The 24,164-nt window shown below is 43.1% G+C and overlaps 1 protein-coding gene and 2 pseudogenes across 1 annotated transcript in view; 1 reads left to right on the top strand and 2 right to left on the bottom strand.

The window, feature by feature from the left end:
- The window catches only part of LOC125282187 (uncharacterized), a 140,466-nt gene that overhangs the window by 63,937 nt on the left and 52,365 nt on the right, over window positions 1-24,164 (bottom strand). The window lies entirely within an intron of this gene.
- LOC130542527 (olfactory receptor 4E1-like) lies at window positions 9,066-10,021 on the top strand (annotated as a pseudogene).
- On the bottom strand, window positions 13,066-14,058 carry LOC130542572 (olfactory receptor 1509-like; annotated as a pseudogene).

The following is a 24,164-nucleotide window of genomic DNA, read 5'->3' as shown; positions in this document are numbered from 1 at the left end:
TAAGTAAGATGTCAGAGCTGGAACTCAGGATGACAATTACAAAGTTGCTAGCTGGGCTTGAAAAAAGTATGAATGACATGAGAGACTCTCATAGTGCAGAAATGAAATCAAATCAGGCCCAAATTCCAAAGGCTCTAACTGAGATGCAGTCTACATTGGATGTGCATGCTCTAACGACTAGGGTCAATGAAGCAGAAGACAGAGTCAGTGACAACAAAGACAAGCTGATGGAAAGGAAGGAAGCTGAGGAAAAGAGAGAAAGCCAACAAATCGAGGAATTGAAAAATCAGTGATGCCACAAAAGGAAACAATATTGGAATTACTTCTGGCCCCGAGGGAGAAGACACAGAGGGACAGAAGATCTATCTGTGTAGATCATAGCTGAGAACTTCCCTAATCTGGAAGGGAAACAGGCATTCAAGTCCAAGAGGTAGAGAGGACTCTTCCCCAAATCCATAAGAATAGAGGAACACCCTAACATATACTATTGATGTTTGCAATTTCAGACAGAAAGAGAAAATCCTGAAAGCAGCTTGAGACAAGAGGGTCTTCTAGCCACATACCTATCCACAGAGACCTGGCACACCAGAAAGGGCTGGCGTGATCGAGTCAGGGTACTAAATGAGAAAAACATGCAGCCAAGAACGCTTTACCCAGCAAGGAGTCATTCCGAATAGGAGCAGAGATAAAGAGCTTCCAGGAGAGAAAGAAACTCAAAGGATTTGGCCGCGAAACCACCCTGCAAGAAATAGGAAGGGGGATCCTGTAAGTGAAGAGACACTCCAAGAGTAACACAGAGCAGAAAGAAACAGAGACCATCTACAGAATTAGGGACGTGACAGGTAATGCAATGGACTCATCTCCATCTGCTTTTTAGATTTTTTCTTTACCATTGGTCTTAAGCAATTTTATTGGGATGTAGGTTGATTAGGAGGGTTTTTTTTCATGATCCTTATGTTTGGGGGTTTTGTTGGCTGGATTCCTAAATTCTTGAATCTATGGGTGTAGAGGGTACATACAATTCAGATAACAATCAGACATTACTTCTTCAAATGGTTTTTTTTCTGTACCTCAGCCAATTTCTTATCTACCAGGCCACGTGAAATTGCTACAAAGCTCACACAACTCTAGTGTTTGTGTGCAGGGCGTGGTTTGCACCCTTCCTTTTCTCTGCTTTATTCTGGACAACTGCTAAGATCATACATTCAAGTTCTCTCTCTCTCTCTCTCTCTCTCTCTCTCTCTTTGCTATTTAGTGTCTAACGTGAAAGAAAGCCCATCTACATTTTTCATCTTAGACGTGCTACTGTTCAGCTCCAGAAGTTGGGTTTTCCTTGTTTTCATATTTTCTATATCTCTGTTTCACTTCATCCTTTGTGTACATTCTTACGTATATAAAACCTCTTTCTAACGGTGGTTTGAATGTTCATGGGCAATACTTCCATCGTCTTTTTCATTTCTGGGTAGGTTTCTATTGTTTAATCTTTCTCCTCAGTACGAGGTGAACTTTTCTCCCTCTTTGCATCCTGGTAATCTTTTGTTGGAAGGCAGGTATTGTGAATTTTAATTGTTAGATATTAACTATGGCTTATATTTCTACACATACTCTTGAGGATTGTTCTGATGGTGAGGTACGTTCCTGGAAAACTATTTTATCCTTCCAGACTAGCTTCCCAAAGGTTTGTTAGGTGGTATCACAGTAGTCTTCAAAGTATTTTGCTACTGTTCTGTTGGTATTCTGAGCTCTCTGCAATGTCCCATGAATTACGAGGTTTTCCACTCTGCCTGCTGCTGGTAGCACAGACTTTTCCTGATTGTGTGTGAAGGCTAGTGACATTTTCCTCTCTGCTTCCCCTGGGCTATGATTTTCCCCACACCACATACGTTCCTCACACACGTGCCCTATTGAGGAATTCTATGAAAACTCAAAAGTGATCCTAGATGGCTTACTGAGGTCCTCTTTCTCTGTGCAGCTCTCCTCAGTATTCCGTACTGTAAAACACAGCCATGTTGACTTCTCCAAACTTCCATCTTGCTGTCTCCAACTCATGGAAGTGGCTGAGCTTCGCCCGGATTCTTCATCCCTGACCCGTAGTTTAGAAACGAAATCTCTTTAGGCAGTAAGTTAGGGAAATGCAGAGTCCCTCATGTTTGTCTTCCCTCTTGCTCTAGTCACTTCCCTGCATTGCCTGGAACTATATCAAAAGTGTTCTTTTGCCAGGGCGCCTGGGTGGCTCAGTTGCTTAAGCCTCCGACTCGTGATCTGGACTCAGGTCACGAACTCAGGGTCTTGGGATCAAGACCAGCATTGGGCATCACACTCAGCACAGAGTCAGCTTGAGATTCTGTCTCCCTCTCCCTCTATCCTCCCCACCCCCCACACTCTGTCTCTCAAACCAACACAGAAAATCTTTCAAATAAAATAAAATCATTTACTTAAGAGACAGGTTATGTAAGAAGGACATTCATACCCTTCTCTTTTCCTGTGAAAGCAGGAAATAAACCTACCAAGTGAAAGACATCCTTACTGTTCCAGGACGCAAAGAAATATCCTTATCATAAGAGATAGGAAATTAAGAGCCAAGAAAGATGCGTAAAGAACCTTGTTCCTTTTTACTAATTTACTACACTAGCCCAAATTCTGTTCAAATTCCTTACGAATTGAAGCTCCTAATGTTAAGTTTCCTATATCCTGCCAATTCCTCTCTGATTTAATGTTTTTGTCTAAAAAGCATAAAAACTGCCTCCTTTGGTTATTTCTTTTGGTCTCAATTTGCTGTGCACCTGTAATAAAACTTTGATTTTTTTTCTTAATCTGTCTCATGTAAATTTAATTCTTGGTCCAGCCAGATGACCATGGGGTAGAGGGAGAATTTTTCCTTCCCTTCTACACATAATCTCTTCTAAGTTTCTGACAATTTCCATAATGTGTTAGTTTCTGATTGCTGCTATAACAAATTACGTCAAATTCAGTGGCTTAAAGCAACACAAATGTATTATCTTACCGTCCTGCAGATCAGAAGTCTAAATCAGTTTCATGAGGCTAAAACTAAGATGTCAATAGGGCTACAGTCCTTCTGAAGACTCTAGGAGAAAATCTGTTTGCTTGAATTTCCCAGCTTCTAGAATGAATGTAGCCTACATTCCTTGGCTTCTCTCCCCAACCCTTCCAACCAGCAATCTCATCATTCCTACCTCTGCTTCTGTGGTCACATCTCCTTCTTGAACTCTGCTTCTCCTGCCTCCCTCTTTCACCCAGGAAGACCCTTCTTATTATTTTGGACCCACCCAGATATTCCAGGAGAATCTCCCCACCTCAAGGTCCATAAACTAATCACATTCGCAAAGTCCCTTTTCACAGATTCCCCAGATTCCAACAGCAACATCTTTGGGGGAATTATTCTGCCCACCACACATGACATTAAAAAATTCTTTCTTAGCAATCAGAATGAAACCCACAGTAACAGTATTCTTCACTGTCTCCAATGCATTCTTTACAATAACATTGTCCAGTGAGTCAAAACTGATCAAATGTTTTCTCAGTAAGGATGGTTTCAGTTATAGGGAACAGAACTCTCAACTCAAATTCCTAAAATACAAGTCACCTGAATTCACTGTATTGTAAATTCCATATAGGATCTTTTTATCTCATTTTACAATAAGTGTGATATTGCACACACCCTAGATTATAAACCCCTTATTGTCTGCTTTTAGCAGAGAGTCAGTGACCTTTCAGAAGGGAGGAGTATGGCACTTTGATCTTTTGGAATGGACAGAATGGAATGGGAAGAAGGAAAGAGTCAGTCAGGAGGATCAAAAATACCAATATGTGGGGCACCTGGGTGGTTCAGTCGATTAAGCATCAGATTTCGTTCAGGCCATGATCTCAGGGTACCGGGATCCGGCCCCCTGATGAGACCAGAGTGGGGGCTCCCTGCTCTGTGAGGAGTCTCCTTGTCCCTCTCCATCTCCCTCCCCCCACCATGCTCTCTCCAAAAAATAAATAAATAATCTTTAAAAAAAAATACCAAGAAGTTACCTATCCCGAAACCAATGAAACATTTCTATGCGATTCAACAAGCAACTCTTTTAAGTGTGGCTCCTCTCAGAGATACAGCATCCAAGTGAAGTAATGGAGTAAATATCAGAATCAGCAGCAGCAGACCTGGTTCAGCTGCTTCCCTGATATATAAACTCTGAAAATCACTTAATGCCAAGTCTAATTTTTCTATAGTGCTCCCCACAATATCACAGGGATATTGTGAAGATCAAATAAGTTAATGAGTGTGAAAGATCTTTAAAGCTCTCAAGTGCTATGCCAGTGTCCACAATTCTTCTCATTTATTCTGCAGAGGAAATGGGAACACACAATTTTTGGAGCATGAGGGACTTCCTGGGAGAAAAAGCCTGAGTGGGCCATTCAGTATACAGTCAGAGAGGGAAGTAGTGGGCCAGGGGAGAGGGCTACCCAGAAGAAGTGAGAAATACAGACACTGTAGGTTAGGCCAAAAATTAATTTCTCAACCTTGCGTAGTATCAGTGACGGTGGTCATAGGAATTGCCCTATAATCAACTGAACATCATTTTCTATATTATCCTTGGTGTACTATGCCTATGATAAAGGATCTCAATTCCAAAACTACCTGAGAATGAGTACGGGCAGTATAGCCCTCTTCCTTATGCATACCCTAGTTGCCAACGTCACAATATAATGCAAGCCCCACATGGATCAAGTAGCAGTATCTCTATGTTCTAGAAGCTCTGAGTTTTGCAATACCTTCAAGTCTGGCCTCTGATCAATGGTAACAAACGCAACAAGAAAACTGGGGAAAAGGAGGCCAAGCCACAAGTCCTCAGGAGTGAGAATTTTTGGTAATTTCTGACACTTTCCCCCATTACCATCTTCTCTTCTACACACTGTTTCCTGAAGAGTCAGCTATAAGGCTTCCTTCCACACCTTTGATTTCATATATCCTAACCAATCCACAGAACTCTTCAATCTTAAATTCAAACTCAAACTATAGGGGCACCTGACGAGCCCGGTCGGAACAGTGTGTGGCTCTTGATATCAGGGAGGTGAGTTCGAGCCCCATGTCCGGTGTAGGGATTACTTAAATAAGTAAAAATGAAAAGAAAAACCCCAAGTATGATCTGTAGTCTTCCCCTTGGGATTCTTCTTTCTCCAACTCAAACTACCAAGCTCTTACATCTAAACAGAGAAAGCCAAGGTTCATTAACGCAAGAGGATCTAGATTTTCACTGTAGAGAAAACAATGAATAGTGATGCCAAAAGAGTTGGCTGTTACGGGGTGGTGGCTTTCTTGTTTGTTTGAATTGCGTATTGTGTAACTGCATTAACTTAAGCAACATATGCACTAAATGCCACAGGCTTTGCAAAGATTTCAAGAGTTCTAAGAAACAGAGGACCATTGTTCTTTATGTTTTATGGATGAGGAGCTGAGGCCCAGAAAGTTTAAGGAACTTGCCCAATCTTACACATCTAGAATTTGCACTCACACAGCCTGACCCTCAAGGCCAAACCCTTGACCTCTCTGGCAGAGAGCTGATTAAAATCTTAACTCCATGGCCCATGCCTCATCTCTGTGTTTGTATGTGGATTACATGAGAAACCATGAAAGCCCCTCACCTAATACTTAGCACACACTAGTAGTTCATTTAATCATGTCTAAACACATCCTAAAGGTTTAGATGTGGAATCCCTGCTTTCCCTTTAAATTCCCCTAGTGACAATTTCAAAGTCTGTAACGTTAGTCCCCACAGAATTAACTTTTTCTAACTATGACTAGGGTAAGCTGACGACATTACTTAAAAGGTCCCAAGGAGATAAAAACCTATGTAATTCAGGTAAACACACACACACACACACACACAAACCAAAAAAACACCCAACCCTGCAGCTGCCAGCCCCAGCTGCTCTCTTTCTGTACACATTTCCCTTCAGTACTCGGTAGAATAATCTGTCTGAAGCTAGCTATATAATACTAACACCCAGAGAGTGTGCTGCCAAGGAAACAATGCCTCCATCACACTGGTTGTGAATAATTAGGACAAGTTTGTGTTAGAAATCTCCTGGTAGGGGCGCCTGGGTGACACAGCAGTTGAACGTCTGCCTTCGGCTCAGGGCGTGATCCCAATGTTCTGGGATCGAGCCCCACGTCAGGCTCCTCTGCTAGGAGCCTGCTTCTTCTTCTCCCACTCCCCCTGCTTGTGTTCCCTCTCTCGCAGGCTGTCTCTATCTCTGTCAAATAAATAAATAAAATCTTTTAAAAAAAAAATCTCCTGGTAAGCTAGCATGGCCTGTAAAAGTGGTTGATAGAGACTTTGAATCATTCCGTTGCCAATATCATCTGAAAAAGTGCAAAAAATACACCATTCTTAGGCCGCATATCCAGTGGACTGGCAACCAATTCTAGAAAATCTTAAGGCAGAGTTACATGCTCTACATACTGAAAACGATGATAATAATATAGGCGCTAAGGTGTAAAATTTTGCAAAAACCCTGGAGCACTTCTGGTAAAGTATCACCAAATGTATTTACCATGACTGATCACCAAAAAACTGAACAAGACCCAGGAGAACTTTGAGGGCTCTGGCCATGCTTATGGAAAAATCAAGGTAAACAGGGTTATCTGATATCCCCAACTTTAAATCTGTCCGATTAGTTCTTTCCACTGGAAAATAATTCACTATCAAAACTTGACGTTGAAACTACCAGACCGTGACAATTTCTCTGGAGGGGCCAGGAGCACCAGAAACAACCCAGGATGAGTTTTACAGACACTTGTCTTACTCTGGTTTTGTTCTTAATTATTTTCCTACATTTTTCTGAAGCGTATGCCACAGACATTCGATTTTCTTTTTGTGCACCATATCCTCAACATAAACTGACACCAAATTTCTACTGCAGTTGGGCACACCTCCATTTCTCAAAGCATTTCTTCCTGCAGCTCCAAAGAAATAGAAAAAAAATAAGTGATGATGATGGAATACAAGTCTTCATTACAGACCTAGTTCTCCATCCACACACTCTGTGTGGGTGAAATTCTCCAGATTAATTTAAAATAAACCCCTGGCTCCATTCTTGCTCAGTTCTTTAGTTTTCAAGTTTGCAATCATCCTTTCGGTTGATTAGTAAATTAAAAAGGGAACAGATGTAAATCATTCAACTTTTAAAATAGCTTTCTGGGGACACCTGAATGGCTAAGCTGGTTGAGTATCTAACTCGCGGTTTCAGCTCAAGTATGAAAACACAGCTGTGGGATCAAGCCCCCTAGCGGGCTCTGTGCTAGGTGTGGAGTGGGCTTGAGATTCTCTCTCTCCTTTTCCTTCTGCCCCTCCCCCCTCACTCACACACATACACACACACACTCACTCTCTCTTTCTCTAAAAATAAATAAATCTAGAAAACAATGAAATAAAGTAGCTTTCTAGAGCAGAAGCTTTAAGCAAATACTAAGAAACATTTCTCTTTTTTAAGATTTTATTTCTTTATTTGAGAGACAGAGTGAGAGAGAGCATGAGAGGGGACAGGGGAGATGGTCAGAGGGAGAAGCAGACTTCCCGCTGAGCCGGGAGCCGGATGCTGGACTCAGTCCCGGGACTCTGGGATCATGACCTGAGCCGAAGGCAGACGCTTAACTAACGGAGCCACCCAGGCACCCCCACTAAGAAGAACTGCTTAATGGTAAAGTTAATCTGTCACTACGTTAAGATGTTACAATAAATATTAATCTAAGCTCTAAACACCATGAGTTTAATTCAAATGTTAACTAAAAGACTTCTCCTGGCCCAGAAATACCTTCTTTTCCCATGGCTCTACTTTGCTAGTTTCCTAGTTTGACACTAACTTAATCTCCCCTCTATTGATATAGACTATCACAAGGGCCACTGTCTGCAGAAGACCAGCATGATGAGTAATAGGAAATGCTGGAGAAGGAAGAGATAACTAGAAGCAGAAGAGAAAGAGTTCTCTAGTCCTTTTTCATAAGCAATGCGGAGCTGATTCATTTGTCTGGCAGAGAGCCTGCCCTTGAGGAACGAGGGAATGCTCCAGTAGTGACCAGTGATGGGAAGAAGATAGCACAGGATGAGCGGGCCCCAGGAACCAAGAGAGCGGCATGCATGGTGGGCACCCCTGGAAGACTGTGCATCCAGGCCGTGACATGAAGACAAGCAAGAGAAGAGAGACTAGACTCCCCACAGGGCCCAACCAGGCTGGTGGGGTGCCCCTAGCAGAGGAAGAGGCAGCTCACCAAGATGCATTCCACTTAGCGCCCTAATGATGCCAACCGTCACATAAACGATTCAGGTCAGAGTGGGGGCACAGAGAGCCTGGGCTGGGACTCAGGAGGCCTGTGCTCCGGACACAGCTATTACTGCAATTCTCTGTGAACCTAAGCCCGTTGCTTTACCTCTCTCTGCCTCATTTTCTCTACCTATAAAATGAAAAAAAGAAACAAACAAAGAAAGAGAGGAGGGGAGGGGAAGGGAGGGGAGGGGAGGGGAGGAAAGAAAGAAATGAGGAAAACTCTCAGCTCTTTCTAAGACACCCCAACCACACTGCCCATCGGCCACAGACCAGGTCATTGCCATGACAGTCCCAGGATGTCACGGCAGAGCATGCAGGGGTGGAAGTCCTTCGGACGAGTGAAAAATGCAGTCAATAGGCAATAGAGAAAACCATGCTCAAGGCCAGGCTGTGTACAACTTTGAACATGTTACTGGCTTGGGGTAGAAAAAGCCTGGTTTCTTCTCTGCTTAAGATTTATGAGTAAATATAAGCCCTCCGCTCTCCAAGGCTGCCTTATATCTCTTGGTGAATCATGGTTCTCTGCACTATTTTTCCAAAAACGTCTGTGTGGTGCCTACTGTGTATGCAGCATGATTGAAGATGCTGAATGGGGTTTTTAAAATAAGATACTGGACCATAAGCTCCAGATGGAGGGAAAAGCAAACACAGAAGAAATTAAGTGACCAGATGATTGATACAGATGCTAAGAGTTTTTTTTTTTTTCCTAATTCTTTGCAGAGTGTCCAACAAAGAGAATGGAAGAGGCGGACCTACTCAATCAAACCACTTCCGTGACATACATTCGGCATAGAAGCTTATCTGTCAATCAGAAGGTGCAGATGACTGTGTTTGCCTGTTCCTCACTTCCTATGTCCTGACACTGATTGGGAACATCCTTATTGTTGTAACTATTATCTATGACCGCTGGCTCCATGCCCCTATGTATTTCTTCCTCAGTAAACTATCTTTTATTGATGTCTGCCACTCCACGGTCACTGTCCCCAAGATGCTCAGAGATACGTGGTCAGAAGAGAAGCTCATCTCCTTTGAGGCCTGCGTCACCCAGATGTTCTTCCTGCACCTCTTTGCCTGCACCGAGATCTTTCTCCTCACCGTCATGGCCTAGGATCGGTACGTGGCCATTTGCAAACCCCTGCAGTACATGACAGTGATGAACTGGAAAGTATGTGTGCTGCTGGCTGTGGCCCTCTGGACGGGGGGCACCATCCACTCCATATCGCTGACCTCCCTCACAATCAAGCTGCCCCACTGTGGTCCTGATGAGATTGACAGCTTCTTCTGGGATATGCCTCAGGTGATCAAACTGGCCTGCACGGACACCCACATCATTGAAATCCTCATCGTCTCCAACAGCGGGCTGATCTCGGTGGTCTGTTTTGTGGTCCTCGTGGTGTCCTATGCGGTCATCCTGGTGAGCCTGAGGCAGCAGATCTCCAAAGGCAGGCGGAAGGCCTTATCCACCTGTGCAGCACACCTCACCATCATCACACTCTTCCTGGGACATTGCATCTTCATCTATTCCCGTCCATCCACCAGCCTCCCAGAGGACAAGGTGGTGTCTGTGTTCTTCACCGCAGTGACCCCTCTGCGGAACCCCATCATCTACACTCTCAGGAATGAAGACACGAAGAATGCCTTGAACAAGTTCACGGGGAGGTTGGAGGGGAGAGGAAAAAATGACAATGTCTAGGCTCTTAAGAGGCCTGGTTCTCCACATTCAAGAAATGCCTTGCAGAGAATAAGTCACCTGACATTTATCAGGCTTTACGACTTATGAATTCTCTTCGGTCCAATATTTGACAATCATACCAGTAGCTGTGATTTTCAGGATCTTCCATATGCTGGAAATTGTTCTAGGCACTCTATATTTATTCCATGCCCACAGCCACTTGAGAGGTAGGTTTTATGCTTGTTTACAATGATGGAACGAAAGCTCAGAGAGAGCCAACGGCATGCCCAAGGTCACCCAGCTAGGAAATGCTGGAAGCAGGCTATTAAGCCAAGTGCATCAACACAAACTCATGCTATTTTCACTACACCATGTCGCCTCTCTGGGCTGTTGTCTTAGGGTGGTAACTAATGTTGAAATGAACCTTTAGATTGCTGGGCAGCACTTGACTACGTCATTTACTCAGATGCTTGCCTAAATGGCTCAGCAAACACCGGTGACTCAGACCAAGTGAGTTTGCTTATGACTTCAGTCATGTAGAAAGAAGACTTTGAGTCACTGAAGGTACTGATATCCTCAAGTGGCCAGGAAAAATCTGCCATCAGAGCAATGAAATGGGGATATCTTACTATTCATTCATTTGACAAATTTTTACCAAGCACCTATTATGTGCTAAGGACCAGGCTTACAATAACACACACACACACACACACACACACACACACACACACACACTGAATGTTGATAGAGAGTTTCAGAAAAGACTGTCTTCAGAGTGGGGAAGCAAAGAGGGTCTCTTTGACAAATGACATAGAAGCTAAGATCGGAAAGATAAAGAGGAGGCCTGCATGAAAAAAGACAGGTGATGAACATTCTAGGCAGAGGAAATGGCAGGTGTTGGGAAAGACCCTGGCTTGGTCCAAGCAAAGAAAGGGTAGTGTGGTTACAGCTTAGACCCTAAGGCAGAGAATGATGAGAGATGACGGTGAAGAGGTCAAAAGAATACTTTCACGTCCTCTCAAGGGTCAACCAACTTTCAAAATGGTGCCAAGACAAGGCAAGGGGGAAGAAAGTCTTTTTAAATGGTACTGGATCATCTAGGTAGATGGGAAAAATTAATCTCAACCCTCATCTCACGCCATGTATCAAAGGAAACTTAAGATGGATCACAAACCTAAAATTTAAAGCTGAACTGTAAAATTTCTAAAAGAAAGTAGGAGAAAATCTTCGAGACTTCGGGGGACGTGAAGATTTCTTAGGACACAAAAGGCATCAATCATATAAGTAAAAGAATGATACATAAGACTTAATCCAAATATAAACTTCTGCTCTTCAAAATAAAACTGCAAGCCACAGCATGAGAAAAATATTACCAAGACATATATCCAACAAAGATCTTGTATCCAGAATATACAAAGAATACTTTGTTTACTCTTACAACATAGTGACAAGAAGAAAAAAACTAATCATAATAAATGAGCAAAATATTTGGACAGACACATCACAACATAAGATATAGGAAAGGATAGCAAGCAGATGAAAAGAGTCTCAGCATCATCAGTAATTTGGAAAATGCAGAGTAAACCACAGGAATTTCAGGCCTAAAATTAAATATTGACAATAACAGTTATTGGATGCTAAACTCTTCGACTTCTGATGAGAACATAAAATCTTACAACCACTTTGGGGGCACCTGGCTGGCTCAGTCAGTGGAGTGTGAGACTCTTCATCTCAGGGTCAGGAGTTCGAGCCCCACAGCAGGGGTAGAGTTTATTTAAAGATAAACAACTTCAAAAAATCATACAACCACTTGGAAAAACAGCCTTCTAGTTTCTTACAAGCTGAACATACACTTGCTATATGATCCAAGAATTCTACTCCTAGGTATTTACCCAGGAGAAATGAAGACCTGTGGCCAAAATAACCTGTAAGTAAACATTTATATCTACTTTATTCACAACTGCCAAAAACTGAAAACACCCAAATGTCCATCAGTAAATGACTGAATGAACAACTGTGGCATACCCATACCATGAGATATTATTCAACAATAAGAAGAAACAAACTGCTAACACCCACAAAAGACATAGGTTAATCTCAGAAGCAGCATGCAGAGCTAAAGAAGTCAGGCACAGAAAAGTTCGTAGTATGATTCAATGGATATGAAGCTCTAGGAAAGACACATCTAATTCATAGCGACAAAAATCAGACGCTTGCATGCTTGGGTGGAGATAGAGGGATTGGCTGGGAAGGGACTGAAGAAACTCCCTGGGTGATGGAAATACCCTATATCTTAACAGGACACATGGTTACGTGGGTGTATATATACCTTTGTCAAAATTTTTCAAACCGTCCAATTAAAATGCATGCATGTTATGGAACTAAATTCTACACCAATAAACCTTATTTTACAGTAAGTTCTTTATACATTTCCACCTTGATCTTATCAAAGTATTATGCAAAATACAAAATAGATGCAGGAATGAGGAATCACGTTCAAAGTAACAGTTTAATTCACTGTAAATCATTGACGGCTTAAGTAAACACCTTGAATCTACATTTAAAGGCAAAATTAAAACCACTTTAATTTATAGAACCTAAGTGTGATATCGCTTCCCAGAGGCAATAACCCACAGAATCCACAAATCAAGAAAATAAGTTCTCTCAAAAGTGTACCTGTTCCCGAAACTCAGTCCATGCCCCAAATTGTGACCTTTTACTAGTGAACCCAGAAGGCTTCTTTAAAGTTTTCCAGATTCTTTTTTTTTCCAGATTTTATTTATTTATTTGAGAGAGTGAGAGAGCACAAGCGGGGTGAGGGGCAGAGGGAGAAGCAGAGTCCCGTCTGAGCAGGGAGCTGCACTGCAGGCTCCATCCTAGGACTCTGGGATCCTGACCTGAACCGAAGGCAGACACTTAACCGAGTGAGCCACCAAGGAAGCCCCAGATTCTTTTTCCTTTAGGTTCCACCATGATCGTTTCCTCTATGTAAGTAAAAGTTAATAAGTCCTTCCCTTTAAAAAGAAGTTCTGCTCTGTGCCATTTCATCTACTGATTCTGTTTTTTTACTTCCACTGTCTCGTTAAAGATATGTCCATAATTATACTTGTGACTCCAAATCCATTGTGTGCCTGACTTCCTGAAAAAACCTGTTTCTGTCTGAGATGCTTGATGGCACTTTTAACCTCCTCCTTCCTCAAGGTATAAATGAGGGGATTTGGCTGAGGGGTGACCACCGTGTAGAAGACGGACACCACCTTGTCCATGGAGAAGCTGGTGTCTGCCCAAGTGTAGAGGAAGATACATGGTCCGAAGAAGAAGCCAACCACCATGAAGTGGGCTGAGCAGGTAGACAGGGCTTTCCGGCACCCCTCAGCTGACTGTTTTCGAAGAGAAACCAGGATGACCGTGTAAGAGGTGACCAAAGCCAGGAAACAGGTGAGGGAGACGGTTCCACTGTTAGACACAATGAGCATTCCCATGAGGTATGTATCTGTGCACACCAGCTTGATGACAGGGGGCACGTTGCAGAAGTAGCTATCAATAATGTTGGGGCCGCAGTAAGGTAGACGAATGGTCAGGAAGGTCTGCGCCAGAGAGTGGACAGTACCCCCCAACCAGAGAGCAAACGCGAGCTGTACACAGACCTGATGTTCATCACATTGGGATAGTGCAGTGGAGCACACTCCATAACGATCATAAGCCATGATGGTCAGCAGAAAGATCTCAGCACAAGCAAACAGATGTAGAGAGAACAGCTGTGTGATGCAATTATCAAAGGAAATCGTCTTTTTCTCCAAAAGCAAGCCCTCTAGCATCTTGGGCACAGTGACAGATGAGTGGCAGATGTCAATAAAGGACAGATTGCTCAGGAAGAAGTACATGGGGGTATGGAGACGCAGACTAAAAAGTATAGTAACTATGATGAGAGTGTTCCCCAAAAGGGTCAGTACATATGTGATGGAGAATGCTACAGAAAATAGTACCTCCAGCACCCAGTTCTCAGTGAGTCCCAAGGAGACAAATTCAATCACTCTTGTTTGATTTAGAGCATCCATCCAATGAATTGTCAAAGGACCTTGGGGGGTGGGGGGGAGCCATGAAAGCTAATTTAGCTTTAAGATTACAGGACTAGAACTCACTGAAGTGATTCTACATTCCATTATGAATTGCTTATTTATTATCAGGGCATATAAAATAGAAGAGCAACCTAATAGCGACTGTTACAATACACCCATTACGTACCAGGAGCCGTTCCCAGCGTTTTATATACACATTTCTATTAACCACAACTGCACCATAGCATAGGCATTACTATTCCTGGCTTGCAGATGAGATACATGAATCCGACAAGAATAAGTTAAGTTGCCAAAACTCTTAGCCACTAGTTAGCTGGCTTTTTTCATTTCGGTCTAACCCACAGATAACACCAAATTAATCTTCCAAAATATGACTCCAAACTAAAGTCTTTCACCATTTCACTCTTCCTATCAAATTAAATGTACATCCAAAGCCTGCAACAGACTAATACCTGTTTATTTTTCCAGTGTGGAATCCTCCTTTTTCCCCTACGTACTCCTCTTTGCAAGCTGGTTGGTTACTGTTTCTGCCATGTTACCCCCACCTTTAAGAAAACTTCGCTGGGGGCGAATCCTCCTTTTTCCCCTACGTACTCCTCTCTCCAAGCAGGTTGGTTACTGTTTCTGCCGTGTTACCCCCACCTTTAAGAAAACTTTGCTGGGGGCGCCTGGGTGGCACAGTCGTTAAGCCGCTGCCTTTGGCTCAGGGCGTGATCCCGGCATTCTGGGATCGAGACCCACATCAGGCTCCTCTACTAGGAGCCTGCTTCTTCCTCTCCCACTCCCCCTGCTTGTGTTCCCTCTCTCGCTGGCTGTCTCTGTCAAATAAATAAATAAAATCTTAAAAAAAAAAAAAAGAAAACTTTGCTGATACAATCAAATCCTATGTCTAGTCTTTCATGCCTATTTTATGGTACTGAAATATTTTTAAAAAAACCACTTCTTTCTGTTTTCCATTACATTGACATTTTCCTAAAAAGCAATAACTACTGGGGCACCTGGGTAGCTCAGTCGGTCACATGTGTGACTTTTGGTTTTGGCTCAGGTCATGATGTCAGGGTTGTGAGATCAAGCCCCATGTCTCTCTCTCTCTCTCTCTCTCTCTCTCTCTCTCTCTCTCACAGTAGTAACTAAATCTTTTCTTTAAAAAAGATCTTATTCTTCATAGTATATTATGATATGATCTACCTAGCTGCCAACCAAAACAAGTGGAGAAAGAAAACTTCTCTGAGGCTCTTAAGTTGTTGTTGTTGTTGTTGTTTTCTAAGGGTGGTGGGACAGAGGGGCAGAGGGGGAGGGAGAGAGAATCTTAAGCAGACTCCACGCCAGGGCAGGGCCTGATGTGGGGCTCAATCTCACAACCCTGAGATCAAGACCCGAGCTGAGATCAAGAGTCAGATGCTTAACCCACTGAATCACCCAGGTGCCCCTTCTCTGAGGATTTTAAAGGTGAGGATGCTTTAAGGTAAGACCAAATAGTGTCCTCCTCTGTGTCTAGAGAAAGACTCAAAAGCACCTCCCTCAGATATTCCAAGGATGCGGTCCTGGTGAGTTATGTCTCAGAGAGTGACACTGGATCGGGAAGCCCAGGGGAGCAGAACTCTCATGCTTCAGCTGTACTCTGCCATTTCTTCTCCAGAACAGCCCAAATCGAATCTGTATGCTGACTTTCAGAGCTCAGGAAAGACAGGCTTTCTCTGGTGGTAATAAAGACTCCCTTGCTTCCACAAACAAGCAAAGACTGAATGACCGTCTGCCAGTAGAAGAGACTCCTTCTCTCTTTGAAAGAGTGTATCTTACTCGACATTCATTCCACAAACATTTGTGAATGCCTAGCAGGCACTGTGCTAGTGATGGTATTGATCCCTTCCAACCTCAACACTCCATAATTCTATGACTTTGTTGATGACTAGAGAGAAGGAACAGGTGCTGTGGCAAAATCTAAAAGGTGGCAAGGCATAAACCTAGACATTTTGAGGAATCTTAGAGGGTGTGTGTATTTGTGGTATCTTGGGGGTGCGGGGGTGCCTCTGCAGAAAGCAACACATTGAAAAAGTATACTGAGTCCTGAGACAGCAAAGAGGTTAAAATAATTCTCATAAGTTAAAAGGCCTTCTACTAAATGTATAAATACTACACACTCTCGCAACATAACAGACAAGTGTTTGAGAATGGGTCTTGCTCAGGACCATGAACACACATGCATACGGGTACATACCCCACAGAAGGCATGGCAGGCAATGCAAGTGAAGAGGTGGTAAAACTCACCAATGTTCTTCAATGACACAGGGCTGATGTAGCTAACTGTTATCATGTTCTTTCTTCCACTACGTCCATAATCCCTTCTGAAATGAAACAGAGAGAAAGCAAAATGTTTTAAGACACTATGACATTAGTACCTGGTTTTCTGTTAAAATAATTTCACCCTTAGGGCAGACGCCTGGGTGGCTCAACCAGCCGAGCATCTGCCTTCAGCTCAGGTCGTGGTCCCTGGGTCCTGGGATGGGGCCCCAAGGCAGGCTCCCTGCTCAGCGGGGTGCCTGCTTCTCCCTCTGCAGTTCCCCCTTTTTGTGTTCTCTCTCTCTCTCTGTCAAATGAACAAATAAAATCTTTAGAAAAAAGTAGTGTTAAGACCTTTTAATTTGGTCTCTGGATTTTTTCAAACTCCTTCCCTCTCTGTTAATTTTGCATTTGTCCTTTTCAGTCCTTCTGCCTTCTTCTAGCCGAGTAAGGTGGAGTACTAAGCCTACTTGCCCTTTCCACTTTGATCAGTAATTATTCTGGGCACTATTAGAACTATCTTTGAGCAGGTTCCAACATCTGTTCATCAAAAGCCATTCATTCATTCAACAAACATTTCGTATATAAGGAAAATACTCATTTTTAGTTAATACAAATAAATAGCATACATTAGGAGATATAAGCAAATACTAACTTGAAGCTTAAAATTTTGCATCAAGAAAAGTATAAAAGTGTGTTGATCATGGTAATCATGTCACAATGTACATCTTTATCAAATCACATGGCTACCTTAAATACATTCAATCTTTATTTGTCTGTTGATTACACCTCAAGAAAGATGGAGGAAAAAAGAAAATATAAATTTTTTTGAGAAGGTGTGCCAAGAAAACCAATCTTTGGTTCTACTGTTGTCCTGTTGAACTTATGAACATTACTGAGTGAAGACCTATTTTGTCAGGCAATAGATCTGAAAATTTGGATTCTGGGGCACCTGGCTGGCTCAGTCAGTAGAGCATGCCACTGTTGATCTCAGAGTCCCGACTTCAAGCCCCACCTTAGGCGGGAAGCCAAATAAGTAGGTAAGTAAATAAGTAAATAAATAAATAGGTCTAGTACTAATCTTAAAAACATTTGGATCCTGCTCTTCTTTATCCCTTTAACCAACTGATCTATCGTAACTGTGGGTACACTTTGTGCGGGTCACTTGACTTAATTTTCATAATCTGGAAAGCAGGTAAGAATTTGATCTGGTGATGGGTAGTAAGGAGGGCACGTATTGCATGGTGCACTGGGTGTTATACGCAAGTAATGAATCATGAAACTTTACATCAAAAGCTAGGGATGTACTGTATGGTGACCAACATAATATAATAAAAAATTATTATTAAAAAAAGAATTTGATCCCAGGTTTTTAAGGAAATCAGCAGAAATCTTATTTACTAAGGAGTAATTGAATTAAAAGGACCAGAATCCCCACTAGATATCCATATCGGGTATATTAATGTGTATTGTGTATACTAAAATCCTTCATGAAGCACTGAAAGACCCTGAAAACCTGTCCCTTTCTGCCCTTTGCCTTTTCCTTTCACCTTTCACCCAAGGTCACTGCAATCCCCACAATAACTTCACAAAGGAGACAGTAACAATTGTCTGGAATCCTGTTTCCAGACTCAGGACTGCAAGACTGACTCTGGCCAACATCCAGCCTGCTGGCCTGCTCTGCAGACATCAGATTGGCCAGGCCCCAAATCTCATGAGCCAACTCCTTCAAGTAAATCAATCTCTCTATCTCAGTCTCTCTCTCATTCTTTCTTTCTCTTTCTCTCTTTCTGTATATACAATTTATTTTGGAGATAGAGAGATAGAGAGATAGTCAGAAAGAGGGTCTATTGGTTATGCTTCTCTGGAGAACCCTGACTAATACAATTTCCTCCCTTGCAATTGTCTTAAAGATGGGAATGTGGTTTAGGTTTAGGAAAGTTAAGGTAGAGAGGAAGACCACTGTTCATTTATCACTCCCAGGATAAATTTCTCCTGAAGATCTTATTATACCCTCTCTCCCTCCCTCAACATCTACCTTAAATAAGCAACAGTAGTCATTATTACTTTATAAAGGGGAGGCAGGAAGAGAATAGGAAAACTCAGTGTCATCAAGCCAAATCGATCAACCCACTAACTCTATTAAACTCTGGTTCTCTTTTAAAGGCCAAAGCAATATTCTCCAACGTATGATCAGTCACATTACCTCACAGACTTATCTTGCTTGTTTGAAAGAGACTTCCCACTGACATCAATTGTCCTCTTATACCTCCTCCTGATTCAATTGTCCTCTTATGCCCTGTTACAGAAGCCCAGGATGGAAAATCCTAGAGCACACAATTTTACACAGGGTGAATTGCATTCCTGAAAGCTTTGGGATTTTTATCTGCCTCTGCCTGACACAGCTTTTTGAAGTGATCACTGGATGACTAGAATGGAATTTGCCATCAGTGAATACCCAGGGGTACTATTATGAGTTTTCCATTTCAATGAATTTCCTGTTATTAATCTCCGTCATTTAGCAATTTAATAAGTAGACAATAAAACCAGCAGCCTCCAAATGTGGACAGAGTTCCAAACCTTTGGCAATTAGCAGGACATCGGTTTGTTCTGCCACTGTACTAACCACTGCAACATCCACCAGAGAGTCCAAGTCCGCTGACAAATGAAACCTCATCCATGAATCCTAAATGAGCTACTATCAATCCACAGGCTCCCAAAATGCCCAGCAGGCAGCCTGGAACTCAATAAGTTTCCAGAAATATCTGACTCAACACCTCATCATTTGTCTTTTCTACTGTTTCAGGAAAATTCAAAGCAAAAAATTACAATCTGTTCTTAACAGATTGTCCACATAGGATAACCTCTTTACATAAGGCAAAAATATCATGATGTTTGTATCAGTGGGTTTTCAATCTCCCAAAAAGCAGCTGTGACTACCTAAAGCAGAAACAATAGTAATGTGTTGTGGAACTGATAACATGCAGGGATAAAACATATGAAAATAATAACCAAGAGACTGGGAGGAAGAAGATGGAAGTTGGAAAGATTCTTATATTATGCAGGCAGTGGTATAACATTATTTGATGATGTACTCCATTAAAGGTGTATTCTCTAAATGCTTGACAAACAGCTAAAATAAAGTGACATGGATAATAAGGTAATACTGAAGATGAAATAAAACATTTTTTTAAAAAGCTCAGTGATAGGCCAGTCAGTGATGGGTATTAAGGATGGCACGTATCGCATGGTGCGCTGGGTGTTATACGCAAGTAATGAATCATAGAACAGCACATCAAAAACTAGGGAGATACTGTGTGGTGACTAACATAACATAAGAAAAAAATATTATAAAAAATAGTAAAAAAAAGCTCAGGGAATCCAAATGATAAATAGATATGTAAAAGAAAATGAGAATAGAAAACAAATAGCAAAATGGTAGTTTTAAACCAAACCCCATCGATAATCACATTAAATGTATATGGTCTACCTTGTTCCCAAAATAGATAAAGAACTCTTAAAACTCAATAAAAAGACAACCCAACTGAAGAATAGGCAAAGGACTCTAATAGACATTGTTCCAAAGAAGATAGACAAATGGCCAGTAAACCCATGAAAAACTTTTCAACATTAGTAACCTTCAGGGAAATGCAAAGCAAAGCCATAAGATACCACTTCACATGCTTTAGGATAACTGTAACCAAAAAGACAGAAAATGACAAGTGTCAGAAAGGATGTGGAGAAATTAGAACCCTCAATAATTATTGGTAGGAAGATAAAATGATGTAGGCATTTTGCAAAAAAAAAAAAAAAAAAAAATGGCAGCCCTTCAAAATGTTAAAGACACAAGTTATCATAATCCAGCAGAGCCACTCCTATACTGAAGAGAGCTGAAAACATATGTTCGGATCTCCTGGGTGGCTCAGTCTGTTCAGCATCAGACTCTTGATTTTGGCTCAGGTTGTGACCTCTCAGGGTTGTGAGATCCTGCCCCACATCAGGCTCTGCACTGAGTGTGGAGCATGCTTAAGATTCTTTCCCATACAGCCACTCTGGAAAACAGTATGGAGGTTTGTCAAAAAGTTAAAAATAGACCTACCCTACAACCCAGCAATTGTACTACTAGGTATTTACCCAGAGGATACAAATATACTGATCTGAAGGAGCACCTGCACCCCAATGTTTATAGCAGCAATGTCCACAATAGCCAAACTATGGAGAGAGCCCAGATGTCCATCCACAAACGAATGCATAAAGATGTGGTACAGGGCGCTTGGGTGGCTCCGTCGGTTAGGTGTCTGCCTTGGGTTCAGGTCATGATCCCAGGGTCTGGGGCGGGGATGAAGCCCCACATCAGGCTCCCTGCTCAGCAGGGAGTCTGCTTCTCCTTCTCCCTCTGCCCCTCCCTCCACTCGTTCTCTCTCTCTCTCTTTTAAATAAACAAATGAAATCTTCAGAAAATAAAATTTAAAAAATATGTGGTGTAGATATGCAATGGAATGTTATTCAGTCGTGAAAGAAAATGAAATTTCACCATTTGCAATGACGTGGATGGAACTAGAGGGTATTAGGCTAATTGAAATAAGTCAATCACAGAAAGACAATCCTATGATTTCACTCATATGTGGAATTCAAGAAACAAAACAGAAGATCATAGAGGAAGGAAAGGAAAAATAAAATAACATGAAATCAGAGAGGGAGACAAACCAAAGTAACTTTTGACTATAGGAAGCAAACCAAAGGTCGCTGGAGGGGAGGTCAGTGGGGGGATGGGGTAACTGGCGATGGGCATTAAGGAGGGTACTTGATGGAATGAGCACTGGGTGTTGTATGCAACTGATGAATCACTAAACTCTACCTCTGAAACGAATATTACACTATATGTTCATTAATTGATAAACTATAAATATAATATAAATTAATTTATAAAATAAATAAAATAAAATTTTAACATAAAAATAAAAAAAGATTCTTCCTTACCCTCTCTCTCAGCCTCTCCCCCCCGACTCATACTCTGTCTCTCAAAGAAAAAGGAAAGTATATGTCCACACAAAAATTTGTACATATTCATGGCAGCATAATTCATACGATCCAAAAAGTGGAAAAAACCAACAAGTCTATCCATTGACAAATGGTTAAACCAAAGTGGCATGTCCATAAAGTGGGATACTGTTCAGTAATACAAAGGAATGAGACAGCGACGCATGATACAACATGTATCCACCTCTGCAGTGAGGATGAAGAGACCGTGAGGTTTGATGATATTGAGGAGAAAAGGATACGGAGGCAGCAAGTGTCCCAGGCCCTGGCGGAGTTCCATCGTCGCAGGAGAGTGAACATACGGCAGACTGTAGCCATGATAGATGCTACACGCTCCAAATCATGAAAAACAGTCTCGCATTTATGAAGAGAGAAAAAGGAATTCAGATATGGAGGGGAAGGAAAAAGAAAGGAGGAAGAGGGAGATGTGGATGATTTCATGGGGAGTAGCCAGCCAGAATGCCTTGGAATACACTCAACAGAATCTACGAAATGGTCTATGTACATCTCCTCAAATTTCTCTCTGTAAACAAACACCTATAGTGTTTATAGTTACAGATGTGTTTATATAGTTACAGATGTATTAAAAAAAAATCTCCAGTCAAGAACCTAACTTTCAAGTATAGGAAGAGTAAAGTAAAAAGAGCAAACTAGGGGCGCCTGGGTAGCGCAGTCATTAGGCGTCTGTCTTCGGCTCCGGGTGTGATCCCGGCGTTCCAAGATCGAGTCCCACATCGGGCTCCTCCACTGGGAGCCTGCTTCTTCCTCTCCCACTCCCCCTGCTTGTGTTCCCTCTCTCGCTGGCTGTCTCTCTCTGTCAAATAAATAAATAAAAAACCTTTAAAAAAAGAGCAAATTAAGTTAAAACAAGCATAAGGGGGATAAAACAAGCATAAGGAAGGAAATAACAGAGTAAACATAAATGAAATAGTATAAAACAAGAGAGATGAGCAAACAAAACCAAAAGTTCATTCTTTGTAAAAATCAACAAAAATGACAAACCTTTCACTAGACTGACCAAGAAGGAAGAGAGAGAACATTAAAATGATTAAATTTTGGAATGGGAGCATTACTGTCCACCTTACAAAAATAAAAAGGATTATAAGGAAATGCTATGAACAGCCAGCAAAGTAGGTCACCTCTATGAAACGGACATATTTCTAAGAAGACACAAACTACCAAACATGACTCAAGTAGAAACAGATAATCTGAACAGATCTGTAACAAGCGAAAAGATCAAGTGAGCAATGAAAAGAGTATATCCCAGGCCTGGAGCTCCCCGGCCAGCGGCCTCGCCTGACCCTCAGCACCATGGCTGCGGTGGCGGCGGCGGGGACGGCCTGGCTCTCATGGGCCCAGGGCGCTAGGTCCCGCGCTCCAGGGCCCTAGGCCGGCCTCCCGCAGGCGGTGGCGCCAGGGGGTGGCCCGGGGGCAGGCGGCGGGTCCCCATGGGGCGGCTGGGCCACGGCGCGCCTGGAGGGCCGGGAGGTGTTGGAGTACCTGAGGAAGACGCGCTGGGTGACCAGCCGGCACAACTCCTTGCAGGCCTCGGTTGATGTGAGCACCTGCCCTTGAACTTCATCTCGCGGGGCACCTCGAGATCTTCACGCCCTCCCTCCCCCACCCCGAATCGGCAGCGGCAGCGGTGGCCATGGCTGGGCGCCCCAGAGCGTTCCAGGCCAGCCCAGGCCCGACGCCAGCAGCGACTTCTACCTGCGCTGCCCCAGCGAGAACGGATGTTTGCCCCGTTGGCGGACGCCCGTGTTCCAGAGGCGCAGGGCACCACCGGATAACGGCCGCGCGTGTGCACCTCCAGGTTCCCGAGCACAAATCTCAGGATCCCGTTCACTGCTCCGTCCGGTGAGAAGACGGAGAAGTAGGAGGCTCCCGGGTCCCAGGTGAAGCTTGTGCAGGCCCACATCTCGGCCCTGACCATCCACATTCCAAACGCCATGGCCCCCTTCCCTCATCAGCCCCCTTCCTTCCCCCACCGGAACCCAGTGCTGCCAACTCCTGCCCATCCAGCCCCCGGGGAGCAGAGTGATACCAGCTGACCTCAAGTGAATGGCCGACAACTGGCAGCCAGAAAATGAAAAGGAAGCTTCTGGTGGAGACAGCCCCAAGAATGATTCAAAGCCACCTTATTCCTATGCAGAATTCATAGGACAGAAAACTACAATGGCTCCTGAGAAGCAACTTACCCTAAATGGAATTTATACTCACATCACTAAAAATTATCCTTACTACAAGACAGCGGACAAGAGCTGGCCGAATCCAATTTGCCACAATCTCTCTCTGAATCCTTATTTCATCATAGTACCACGTTCCCAGGAAGAACCAGGCAAAAGGGCTCATTCTGGAGGATAGATCCTGCCTCTGAAAGCAAATTCATAGAGCAGGCTTTTAGGAAAAGACGGTCCACGGGCATGCCTTGCTTTAGAAACCCTCTGGGACCCCTCTTCTCCAGAAGTGGCCCAGCCTCTCCCAATCACGCTGGAGTGCTGTCTGCACTCGCCAGTGGTGCCCAGACCCCCAAGAGACTGTCAAGGGAAGTTTCACCGGCCCCCCTGGAGCCTGAGCCCAGTGCCTCACAGCCCAAACTGGCCATCATTCAGGAGGCACGGTTTGCCCAGGGTACACCAGGCTCCCCTCTGTCTCGTCAGCCCATTTTAATGGCCGGGCAGTGGCAGCTGCCACCGACGATCGATCGATCCCATCACCTACACAGTCGCTGCTCCCGTGACCACCTCAACCTCCCAGCAGCC

Source organism: Ursus arctos, unplaced genomic scaffold (genome assembly GCF_023065955.2).
Source record: "Ursus arctos isolate Adak ecotype North America unplaced genomic scaffold, UrsArc2.0 scaffold_37, whole genome shotgun sequence".
Classification (NCBI taxonomy): domain Eukaryota; kingdom Metazoa; phylum Chordata; class Mammalia; order Carnivora; family Ursidae; genus Ursus; species Ursus arctos.
The sequence above is the reverse complement of the archived record's forward strand: the minus strand, read 5'-3'. Positions and strand labels throughout refer to the sequence as shown.